Source organism: Capra hircus, chromosome 22, assembly GCF_001704415.2.
Source record: "Capra hircus breed San Clemente chromosome 22, ASM170441v1, whole genome shotgun sequence".
Lineage (NCBI taxonomy): Eukaryota > Metazoa > Chordata > Mammalia > Artiodactyla > Bovidae > Capra > Capra hircus.
In genome coordinates this window covers 11615630-11627863 of record NC_030829.1, presented here as the reverse complement: position 1 = coordinate 11627863, position 12234 = coordinate 11615630, and positions in this window count along the sequence as shown.

The following is a 12234-nucleotide window of genomic DNA, read 5'->3' as shown; positions in this document are numbered from 1 at the left end:
CTCTGCAAAGAAAGGATGCAGCTCAGTCTTCTCTGACACCACTTTTCAGAACATCAGAGGCCAGTGTGGGAGCCACTGGCCAGAAAATGGCCTCTCTGGCTTGAAAACAGTTTGGATCCCAACCTCGATGGCCTTTGTAGTTCCCTCCTCTGTTTTGGAAATTTCTTAATTTGTCCCCCATTGTCCCACCCGTTGCTAACATGTAAAGCACTTAAGATTTTTTAATGTGTTAGAAAATGCTCTGTTATCATGAATTCTGTTATCATGAATGGCTAAGTCCTGAGGCGCTCCCCTGAAACTTCCCCACAGTAGAAACTTTGTTTACACACACACACACACACACACGCTGAGGCACCACCAGTCTTGCAAAAGATAGGAGAGGTCTCTGGGGATCATTGCTTAAAAAAATTTTTTTTTGGCTTAGAAGTGGCCATGAACTGAGGCCAAGGTGGGTGGCGAGAAGCCTTGGCTGCAGAGGTGGGGAGCCAGGAATGGTGCCATGGCGTGCCAAAATGTTAGGGTAATGGACAGCAGTAGCATGCCGAGCTGGAAAGGCAGGCAAAGGGGAGGAGTGAGCTAGCAAAACAGACTGTAAGGATATTACGTTGGAACAAGGGAGTGGGGGGACCTAAGCTTAAAACTCTGTTTTGAGCAGAGGTGAAGAGATCTTGGGTTGGGGTACCACTTGGCTATCAGCGAAAGCAGATGCAAGTCTACTCAGAAAGGAAGTTTCTCCACACTAAGCTGGCAAGGCTCTCACAGATTAAGATCAAGCCAAGGACTCAAAACAAATATTATCAAATCCTTGAGAAGTTAGGTCATTCTGAGAGTAGGAGGTGGAAGTTATAATTATGGAGGTGGACTTAACATTCAGAGGCAAATAGCAGATACCTTTGGAGTGAAGACACTACTTGTAAAGTTAAAAACTACTGAATAACAAGTTTTTGTTCAAATAAACACCCTAAAGGGATTCAACACAAAGATGAATGAGACAATAGAAGAGGACTTTCCTGGTGGTACAGTGGTTAAGATTCTGCCTGGCAATGCAGGGGACACAGGTTCAATCCCTGGTCTGGGAAGACTGCACGTGCCATGGAGAAACTAAACCTGTGCACAGTTATTGGGCCTGTGCTCTAGCGTCCGTGCTCCGCAGCAAGAGAAGCCACAACAAGGAAAACCCTGTGCACCGCAGCTACAGAGTATTCCCACTCTTTGTAACTAGAGATACCTGTGCAGCAATGAAGACCCAGTGCAGCCAAAAAAGAAAATTTTAAAAAAAGAAGAAGAAGATAGAAGATTTAACATGCATCCAGTTGCAGGCTCAGTGGGAGAAAGAGAGAATTTATATTTAAGGAGATAAAAGCAATCATTTTCTAAAACTTGAAAAACACAAATCCTTAGACTCAGGAAACAGCATATCCCACTCAGAATAAATAAAAGAGAAACCCACTGTAACACAGCTGCAGAACACCAGTGACAAAGAAAAGATCTTCAAAAACATCTAGAGACAAGATAGCTCAGTTCAGTCGCTCAGTTGTGTCCGAGTCTTTACGACCCCATGGATTGCATCATGACAGGCCTCCCTGTCCATCACCAACTCCCAGAGTTTGAACTCATCTCCATCGAGTCAGTGATGCCATCCAGTCATCTCATCCTCTATCGTCCCCTTCTCCTCCTGCCTTCAATCTTTCCCAGTATCAGGGTCTTTTCAAAGGAGTTGGCTCCTCGTATCAGGTGGCCAAAGTATTGGAGTTTCAGCTTCAGCATCCATCCTTCCAATGAATATTCAGGACTGATTTCCTTTAGGATTGACTGGTTTGATCTCCTTGCTGTCCAAGGAACACTTAAGAGTCTTTTCCAAAACCACAGTTCAAAAGCATCAATTCTTCGACACTCAGCTTTCTTTATAGTCCAACTCGCACATCCACACGTGACTATAGGAAAAACAATAGCTTTAACTAAACAGACCGTTGTCGGCAAAGTAATGTCTCTGCTTTTTAATATGCTTTCTAGGTTGGTCACAGCTTTTCTTCCAAGGAACAAATGTCTTTTAATTTCATGGATGCAGTCACAATCTGCAGTGATTTTGGAGCCCTCCAAAATAAAATCTGTCACTGTTTCCATTGTTTCGCCATCTATTTGCTATGAAGTGATGGGACCAGATGCTATGATCTTAGTTTTTCTGAATGTTGAGTTTTAAGCCAACTTTTTCACTCTCCTCTTTCACTTTCATCAAGAGGATCTTTAGTTGTTCTTCACTTTCAGCCATAAGGGTGGTCATCTGTGTATGTAAGGTTATTGATATTTCTCCCAGCAAACCACTTCAGTATTCTTGCCTTGAGAAGCCCATGAACAGTATGAAAAGGCAAAAAGATATGACACTGAAAGATGAACTCCCAGGTTGGTAGCTGTCCAATATGCTACTGGAGAAGAGTGGAGAAATAACTGCAGAAAGAATGAAGAGATGGAGCCAAAGCAAAAACAATGCCCAGTTATGGATGTGACTGGTGATGGAAGTAAAGTCCGATGCTAAAAAGAACAATATTGCACAGGAACCTGGAATGTTAGGTCCATGAATCAAGGTAAATTGGAAGTGGTCAAACAAGAGATGGCAAGAGTGAACACTGACCTTTTAGGAATCAGTGAACTAAAATGCACTGGAATGGGCGAATTTAACTCAAATGACCGTTATATCTACTACTATCTATCCCTTAGAAGAAATGGAGTAGCCCTCATAGTGAACAACAGAAGAGAGATCATGGACAAATGCAGTCTTTTGTTAAGAAACAAAAGTTGTGGACAATATATTTGGATAATTTTATTTTTTACTTTCTTTTTGGAGGAATTTTATACTAAAACTGACCAAATCCTTTTTGTGTAAGATAAGATATTTGAACCATTGAGATCCAAGTTGTGATTTTAAGCTTGTTACATTTTTTTTCCTTTTTCACAGCCTACTCTCCCAGCTTCATTTGTAGTTACTCGATTCCATCTACAGAGGGTTGTGGTCACTCTGGGTTACCTAACAAAACACTATGCAGTTTCCTGTTTACATTTCTGCTCTTCTTCTTAGCTGCTAAACTTATGTATATCTGCCTGTTACATTTTTATAAGGGTGAGATGTTACCACTACTTTAATGACTGTTAAGAATAGCTTTATAATGTTGAAGAATCACTGTTTAAGATTTTTGACTCTTCTTTTTTTAAAAAGAAACAGAAGTTGTTAAGCAACAAGGAAACCAGGAAGAGTGAAGAGTATCATCAACATTTTGACAGGAAATAGTAGCCAACCTAAAACTGCTTACTCAACAAAATTATCTGTCAAGAATTAAGAGTAAAATAGTTATAGTCAAATGTTGAGGCAGCAACACATCTGACGGCACTTCTAAAGGATAAGGAGGAGGATGCACCAAATAAAATAAAATGTATGCGAAAATGCAAAATCCTAAAATAACACAAAAGTCAAGCAAATGGTTTTGGTGGGAATTCCCAGGCAGCCTAGTGGTTAAGATTCTTGAGTGTTCACTACCAAGAACCTGGGTTCAATCCCTGATCTGGGAACTAACATCCCGAAAGCTGTGTAGCATGGCCAAAAAAAGAGAATAGTTTGGATCAGGGATATACAGTGTAGTGAAAAAGGAGTTCAGAAACTGTGTAAAAGAGGAACTCATTAATAAATGGGTCCCCATCTAGTCAAGGCTATGGTTTTTCCAGTAGTCATGTATGGATGTGAGAGTTGGACTGTGAAGAAGGCTGAGCGCCGAAGAACTGATGCTTTTGAACTGTGGTGTTGGAGAAGACTCTTGAGAGTCCCTTGGACTGCAAGGAGATCCAACCAGTCCATTCTGAAGGAGATCCGCCCTGGGATTTCTTTGGAAGGAATGATGCTAAAGCTGAAACTCCTGTACTTTGGCCACCTCATGCGAAGAGTTGACTCATTGGAAAAGACTCTGATGCTGGGAGGGATTGGGGGCAGGAGGAGAAGGGGACGACAGAGGATGAGATGGTTGGATGGCATCACTGACTCGGTGGACGTGAGTCTGAGTGAACTCCGGGAGTTGGTGATGGACAGGGAGGCCTGGCGTGCTCCGATTCATGGGGTGGCAAAGAGTTGGACACGACTGAGCCACTGAACTGAGCTGAACTGAAACCATTGGGAAAAAAATAAAGGATTAGGAGGAAGAAAATTATGTCAGGACAACCTGAGATGCAGTTGTAAGCAATCAAATGTTCATTGCATTAAGTAATAAAAGCTCTGTGCAATTGTGGAATTAAAAAAACAAGATAAAATGGTGGGTAGCAATAATATATGCTAGGATAGGTATGATCAGAGCCTGGGTTATCTTAAAATCTTTCTATTGTTCAAGGTGCAGGAGAAAGATGCCAGAATTTCAAAGTTACTTTTTTTTTTTTTGGCTGTGCTTCCTGGCTTGCAAGATCTTAGTTCCCCAACCAGGAATCAAACCCATGTCCCCTGTAGTGGAATCGCAGAGTCTTAACCACTGGACTGCCAGGGAAGTGCCTCAAAGTTACATTTGCATTTGATAAAAATTTTAAGGATGAGCACTATAATAGTATAGCTAGGAAAGAGTAGTGGAAAAAGATAGACTAAAGGGAAAAACAAAACCCAAACGTCAGGCAGAAAAAGGGAAGAAAAGAAAAAAGAAATGTAGAAAAAGTGGAATTCAATAACTATGATTGGAAGAATGAATCAAAGTACATTGATTATCGCCGGTTAGTAATGCAGAGACATGGGTTCCATGGGTTCAATCCCTGGTTGGGGAACTAGGATCCCACATGCTGTGGAGCAACTGAGCCCACATGCCACCACAACAAGAGAAGCCCTCAAGGGCTATAACAGAGACCCCACATGACGCAACTAAGAACTGACACAGCCAAGTAAATAAATAACGAAAACCACAAACTCCAAAAAGAATGGTCATCTTTTAAAAAAAGATAGTTGGTTTCACCTTTCTAAAAATCAAATTAATATGCTGTTTTTAAACAGTTTAGTTCAGTTCAGTCGCTCAGTCATGTCCGACTCTTTGCGACCCTATGAACCACAGCACACCAGGCCTCCCTGTCCATCACCAACTCCTGGAGTCCACCCAAACCCATGTCCATTGAGTCGGTGATGCCATCCAACCATCTCATCCTCTTCGTCCCCTTCTCCTTCTGCCCTCAATCTTTCCCAGAATCAGGGTCTTTTCAAATGAGTCAGCTCTCCGCATCAGGTGGCCAAAGTATTAGAGTTTCAGCTTCAACATTAGTCCTTCCAATGAACACCCAGGACTGATCTCCTTTAGGATGGACTGGTTGGATCTCCTTGCAGTCCAAGGGACTCTCAAGAGTCTTCTCCAACACCACAGTTCAAAAGCATCAACTCTTTGGCACTCAGCTTTCTTTATAGTCCAACTATCACATCCATACATGAGTACTGGAAAAACCATAGCCTTGACTAGACAGACCTTTGTTGGCAAAGTAATGTCTCTGCTTTTTTAATATGCTATCTAGGTTGGTCATAACTTTCCTTCCAAGGAGGAAGTGTCTTTTCATTTCATGGCTGCAATCACCATCTGTAGTGATTTTGGAGCCCAGAAAAATAAAGTCAGCCACTGTTTCCACTGTTTCCCCATCTATTTGCCATAAGGTGATGGGACCGGATGCCATGATCTTAGTTTTCTGAATATTGAGCTTTAAGCCAGCTTTTTCACTCTCCTCTTTCACTTTCATCGAGAGGCTCTTTAGTTCTTCTTCACTTTCTGCCATAAGGGTGGTGTCATCTGCATATCTGAGGTTATTGTTATTTCTCCCTGCAATCTTGGGCAGCCAATATTTCCCCATTTTCCCAGAACATACCCATTTTCTGTCTTTTATGCTTCTGTAATAAATCATAGTGCCCCCTTTCCCTCCCACAGGTGTCCTGATTTTGATGACAAATGGTCACTCTGCAAAAGTGAGAGTTGCTCAGTTGTGTCCGACTCTTTGTGACCCTATGGACTGTAGTCCTTCATGCTCCTCTATCCATGGAATTCTCCAGGCAAGAATACTGGAGTGGGTAGCTGTTTCCACTCCAGGGGATCTTTCCAACCCAGGGATCAAACCTGGGTATCCTGCATTGCAGGTGGATTCTTTGCCCGCTGAGCTACAAGGGAAGCCCACTCTGTAAGAAGGTACACTTAAAGCATACGGTCATGAAAGGCTGAGAGTAAAAGGATGTAAAAGTTATATTCAGTTCAGTTCAGTCACTCAGTCATGTCCTACTCTTTGCGACCCCATGAATCGCAGCACGCCAGGCCTCCCTGTCCATCGCCAACTCCTGGAGTTTACTCAAACTCATGTCCATTGAGTCAGTGATGCCATCCAACCATCTCATCCTCTGTTGTCCCCTTCTCCTCCTGCCCCCAAATCCCTCCCAGCATCAGAGTCTTTTCCAGTGAGTCAGCTCTTCACATCAGGTGGCCAAAGTATTGGAGTTTCAGCTTCAGCATTAGTCCTTCCAATGAATATTCAGGACTGATTTCCTTTAGGATTGACTGGTTTGATATCCTGCTGTCCGAGGAACTCTCTCAGTTCAAAAGCATCAATTCTTTGGTGCTCAGCTTTCTTTATAGTCCAACTCTCCCATCCATACATGACTACAGGAAAAACCATAGCTTTGCCTAGACAGACCTTTGTTGGCAAAGTAATGTCTCTGCTTTTTAATATGCTGTCTAGGTTGGTCATAGCTTTTCTTCCAAGGAGCAAGCATCTTCTAATTTCATGGCTGCAGTCACCATCTGCAGTGATTTTGGAGCCCAAGAAAATTAAGTCTGTCACTGTTTCCATTGTTTCCCCATCTATTTGCCATGAAGTTATGGAACTAGATGCCATGATCTTAGTTTTCTGAATTTCTGAGTTGAGTTTTAAGCCAGCTTTTCACTCTCCTCTTTCACTTTCATCAAGAGGCTCTTTAGTTCCTCTTCACTTTCTGCCATTAGGGTGGTATCTCTGCATATCTGAGGTTATTGATATTTCTCCTGGCAATCTTGATTCCAGCTTGTGCTTCATCCAGTCCAGCATTTCGCATGATGTACTCTACCTATAAGTTAAATAAGCAGAGTGACAATATACAGCCTTGATGTACTCCTTTCCTGATTTGGAACTAGTCTGTTGTTCCATGTCCAATTCCATCTGTTGCTTCTTGACCTGCACACAGATTTCTCAGGAGGCAGGTAAGGTGGTCTGGTATTCCCATCTCTTTCAGAATTTTCCATAGTTTGTTGTAATCTACACAGTCAGTGGCTTTGGCATAATCAGAAAAGCAGAAGTAGATGTTTCTCTGGAATTCTCTTGCTTTTTCTATGATCCAACAGATGTTGGCAATTTGACCTCTGGTTCCTCTGCCTTTTCTAAATCCAGCTTGAACATCTGGAAGTTTACAGTTCACATACTGCTGAAGCTTGGCTTGGAGAATTTTGAGCATTGCTTAGCTAGCGTGTGAGATGAGCGCAATTGTGCAGTCATTTGAACATTCTTTGGCATTGCCCTTCTTTGGGAATGGAATGAAAACACATTTTCCAGTCCTGTGGTCACTCCAGAGTTTTCCAAATTTGCTGGCATATTGAGTGCAGCACTTTCACAGCATCATCTTTTAGGATATGAAATAGCTCACCTGGAATTCCTTCACTTCCACTAGCTTTGTTCATAGTGATGCTTCCTAAGGCCCACATGACTTTGCATTCCAGGATGTCTGGCTGTAGGTGAGTGATTACACTATTGTGGTTATCTGGGTCATGAAGGTCTGTTTTGTATAGTTCTTCTGTGTATTCTTGCCACCTCATCTTAATATCTTCTGCTTCTGTTAGGTCCATACCATTTCTGTCCTTTATTGTGCCCATCTTTGCATGAAATGTTCCCTTGGTATCTCTGATTTTCTTGAAGAGATCTCTAGTCTTTCCCATTCTATGGTTTTCCTCTATTTCTTTGCATTGATCACTGAGGAAGGCTTTCTTATCTCTCCTTGCTATTCTTTGGAACTCTGCATTCAAATGGGTATAATCTTTCCTTTCCTCCTTTGCCTTTTGCTTCTCTTCTTTTCTCAGCTATTTGTAAGGCGTCTTCAGACAACCATTTTGCCTTTTTGCATTTCTTTTTCTTGGCGATGGTCTTGCTCACTGTCTCCTGTACAATGTCACAAAACTTTGCCTGTTCTTCAGGCAATCTGTCTATCAGATCTAATCCCTTGAGTCTATTTGGCACTTCCACTGTATAATTGTAAGAGATTTGATTTAGGTTATACCTGAATCATCTAGTGGCTTTCACTACTTTCTTCAACTTAAGGCTGAATTTGGCAAGAAGGAGCTCATGATCTGAGCCACGGTCAGCTCCCGGTCTTGTTTTTGTTCACTGTATAGAGCTTCTACACATTTTCAAAGAATAGACATCATAGAGATCTTTTTTTTTTCTTTTTAGCCAGCTGTGCAGCATGCGGGATCGTCCCGACCAGGATCAGGGCTTGAACCCCGGTCCCGTGCAGTGGGAGAGTGGAGTCTCAGTCACTGGATCGCCAGGGAAGTTCTAGACCTATCTTCTGACTGCTGTTGTTTTAGTCACTAAATTGTGTCTGACTCTTTGCGACCCCATGAACTGTAGCCCTCCAGGCTCCTCTGTCCATGGATTTCCCAGGCAAGAATACTCAAATGGGTTGGCATTTCCTTCTCCAGGGGCTCTTCCCGACCCAGGGATCAAACCTGCCTCGCCTGCCTTGGCAGGCGGATTCTTTACTGTTGAACCACCAGGGAAGCCCCATCTTCTGACTACGATGTAATTAAATTGGAAATCACTAACAAACAGTTAATTTAGAATATATATTTCATACAGGTGTAATATAGTTTCATTAATCCATCACAGTCTGCATTCCATCCAGGGATCCCTCCAGCTTTTAAATAATTTTTTTAAAATTTGTATATGGTATAGTTCATTCTTTGGGCTGTAAAGTTCTGTGGGTTTTGACAAATGTGTGGAGTCATGTATCTACCATGAGTATCAGACAGGTATCTCACTGCCCTAAAAGAATCTGTTCTCCACTTATTAAACCCTGCTCCCTCCTCTCAAACCCCTCACAATGACTGATCTTTTTTACGGTATATCTTGCTTTTTCTGCAGTGTCATAGATGTGGAATTATATAGCCTTTAGGCTTCTTTCACTCAGCAGTATGCACTGAAGGGTCATTCACACCTTTCCATGGCCTAATAGCTTTTTTTTTTAATCTTTGAATATTATTTTTCAGTGTATGCATGTACTGCGGTTTTTTTTTCATTCATCTATTATTGAGGGATATCTCAGTTGTTTCCAGTGTTTGGCAGTTGTGAATAAAGCTGCTATAAATATTTGCATGCAGGTTTTTCTGTGGACATAATTTTCAAATAGGTTGTGTAAATACCTAGGAACACAAATGTTGGGTCATATGGTAAAACTATGTTTAGCTTTGTAAGAAATTGGAAACTGTTCCAATGTGGCTGTACTATTTTGCACTCCTATCAGCAATGAATGAAAATTCTTGTTGTACTGCATTCTTGCCAGCACCTGATAATGGCTTATTGGACCTTAGCCATAATAACAGATGTGTTCTTTTTTTCATTCTTTAAACTGCAATTCCCTAATGACAAATAGGGCTTCTCTGGTGGCGCTAGTGGTAAAGATCCTGCCTGCCAGTGGGTCAGTAAGATTCCCCTGGAGGAGGGCATGGCAACCCACTCCAGTATTCTTGCCTGGAGAATTCCATGGACAGAGGAGCCTGGCATCACAAAGAATCTGACATGATGGAAACAACTTAGCAGGCATGCACAATGTCAAATAATGTTGAGTATCTTTTCGTATGCTTATTTGCCATCATGTATCTTCTTTGCCCATTAAAAAAAAATGGGATGTTTACTTCCTCATTGTTGAGCTTTGGGTTATTTGTATATTTTGGATACAAACCTTTTATTAGATATGTTTTGCAAATATTTTCTGTGGCTTGTGGCTTGCCTTTTTATTCTCTTAACAGCATCTTTTGCAGAGCAGAAGTTTGTTTTAATAAAATCCAACTTATCATTTTTTTCTTTCATTGATTTTGCTTTTGTTGTTGTATCTAGCAATTCACTGCCAAACCTTTTAGATTTTCCCCTAGTTTGTCTTCTAGAAGTTTTATATAGTTTTGTGTCTATGACCATTTTGAATTAATTTTTATAGAGTATAAGATCTGTGTTTACATTAATATTTTTTACATTGTATTTTTGCATATGGTCATCCAGTTATTCCAATACCATTGTTGAAAAGACCATCCTTTCTCCATTGGATTGCCTTTTTTTCCTTTGACCAGTTAGCTATATTTATGCAGGTCTGTTTCTGGAGTCATCTATTCTCTTTCATGTTTCTGTGTGTCTATTCTATTTGCCAATACTATGTATTGTAATTATGGAAAACTTTACAGGAAGTCTTAAAATCAGGTCTTAAAAGCCTCCAACTTTGTTCTTTCTTATTACTGTGTGGAATATCTATTAATAGGTCTTTTGTCTTTCCATCTGAACTTTAGAATCAGTTTGCTGATATCTGTAAAACAGCTTGCTGTGCTTTTGATTGAGATTATATTGAATCTATAGATTAGTTTGGGAAGAACTGACATCTTAACAATATTGAGTCTTCTAATCCATGAACATGTAATGTACGTATATTTTTCTAAAATTTTATGAATATATATTTTAAGTTAATAAAACTTTGAATATCTCAGAAGTCAAAGAGGTCATAATGAAAAATTTTACAATATGAAAAAATTGAGTGATAACAACACAAATGTTTATAAGTGAAAATTATAAAACTTTATACCATTCATATCAAACTTATAGGTGATATAAAAAGTGGTACTCTGGAAAATTTATAGTTTTAACTTGCTTTATAATAGAAAATCAGAAAGACTGAACATAAAAGAACTAAATGCTCATCACAAGAGAAAAAAAAACAAAAGAACAAACCCAAATAAAGGAAAAAGATTATAAAGTTAAGACAGAAATGGAAACAGTGAACAAAAACAGCCAGATATGGAAACAACACTGTGTCCATCAGTGGATGAATGGATACAGATAATGTGGTATACGTCATTTCACATAGTGAAATACTACTTAGCCATGAGAAAAAAGGGAAATCCTGTCATTTGTGACAACATGGATGGATCTCAGGGGCATTAACACTAGTCGACAGATAGAGAAGGACAAATACTGCAGGGTTATCACTTATATGCAGATTTTTTTTTTTTTTTAAAGAATCAGACTAGTGAAAACTAAAGTGAAAGTGATTTCTGGAGTGGGAAAAAGAAAGAGGTTGGTAAAAGAATAATTACTTTCTACTATAAGATGAATAGGCCTGAGGATATAATGTAAAAACTTGTGTCTATAGTGGATAACACTACATTGCATAACTGAAATCTGCTAAGACTGCTGCTACTGCTAAGTCACTTCAGTCGTGTCTGACTCTGTGTGACCCCATAGACGGCAGCCCACCAGACTCCCCTGTCCCTGGGATTTTCCAGGCAAGAACACTGGAGTGGGCTGCCATTTCCTTCTCCAATGCTAAGACAGAAGAACATAAATATCTCACCAAAAATCATAATAAATAGGTAGGTAATGGATGTGTAAACTAACTAGATGGAGTCCTATATATATATATATATATACACACACACACACACACACACACACACACACACACATATATATATATATTTGAGTTTTCTATCCTGTTCCATTGATTTATATTTCTATTTTTGTGCCAGTATCATACTGTTTTGATGACTGTAGCTTGGTAGTACAGTCTGAAGTCAGGAAGCCTTATTCCTCTAGCTCCATTTTTCATTTTCAAGATTGCTTTGGTTATTTGGTGGGGTCTTTTGTGTCTCCGTACAAATTTTAAGATATTTTTGTTCTAGTTCTGTGAAAAATGCCATTGGTAATTTGATAGGGATTATATTGAATCTGTAGTTTGCCTTGGGTAGTATACTCATTTTTGACAATACTGATTCTTCCAATCCATGAACATGATATATCTTTCCGTCTGTGTATGTCTTCTTTGATTTTTTTCATCAGCATTTTATAGTTTTCAGAGTACAGGTCTTTTGTCTCCTTAGGTAGGTTTATTCCTAGATATTTTATTCTTTTTGATGCAATGGTAAATGGAATTGCTTCTTAAATTTCTCATGACTTAGTGACTGAAGAGCA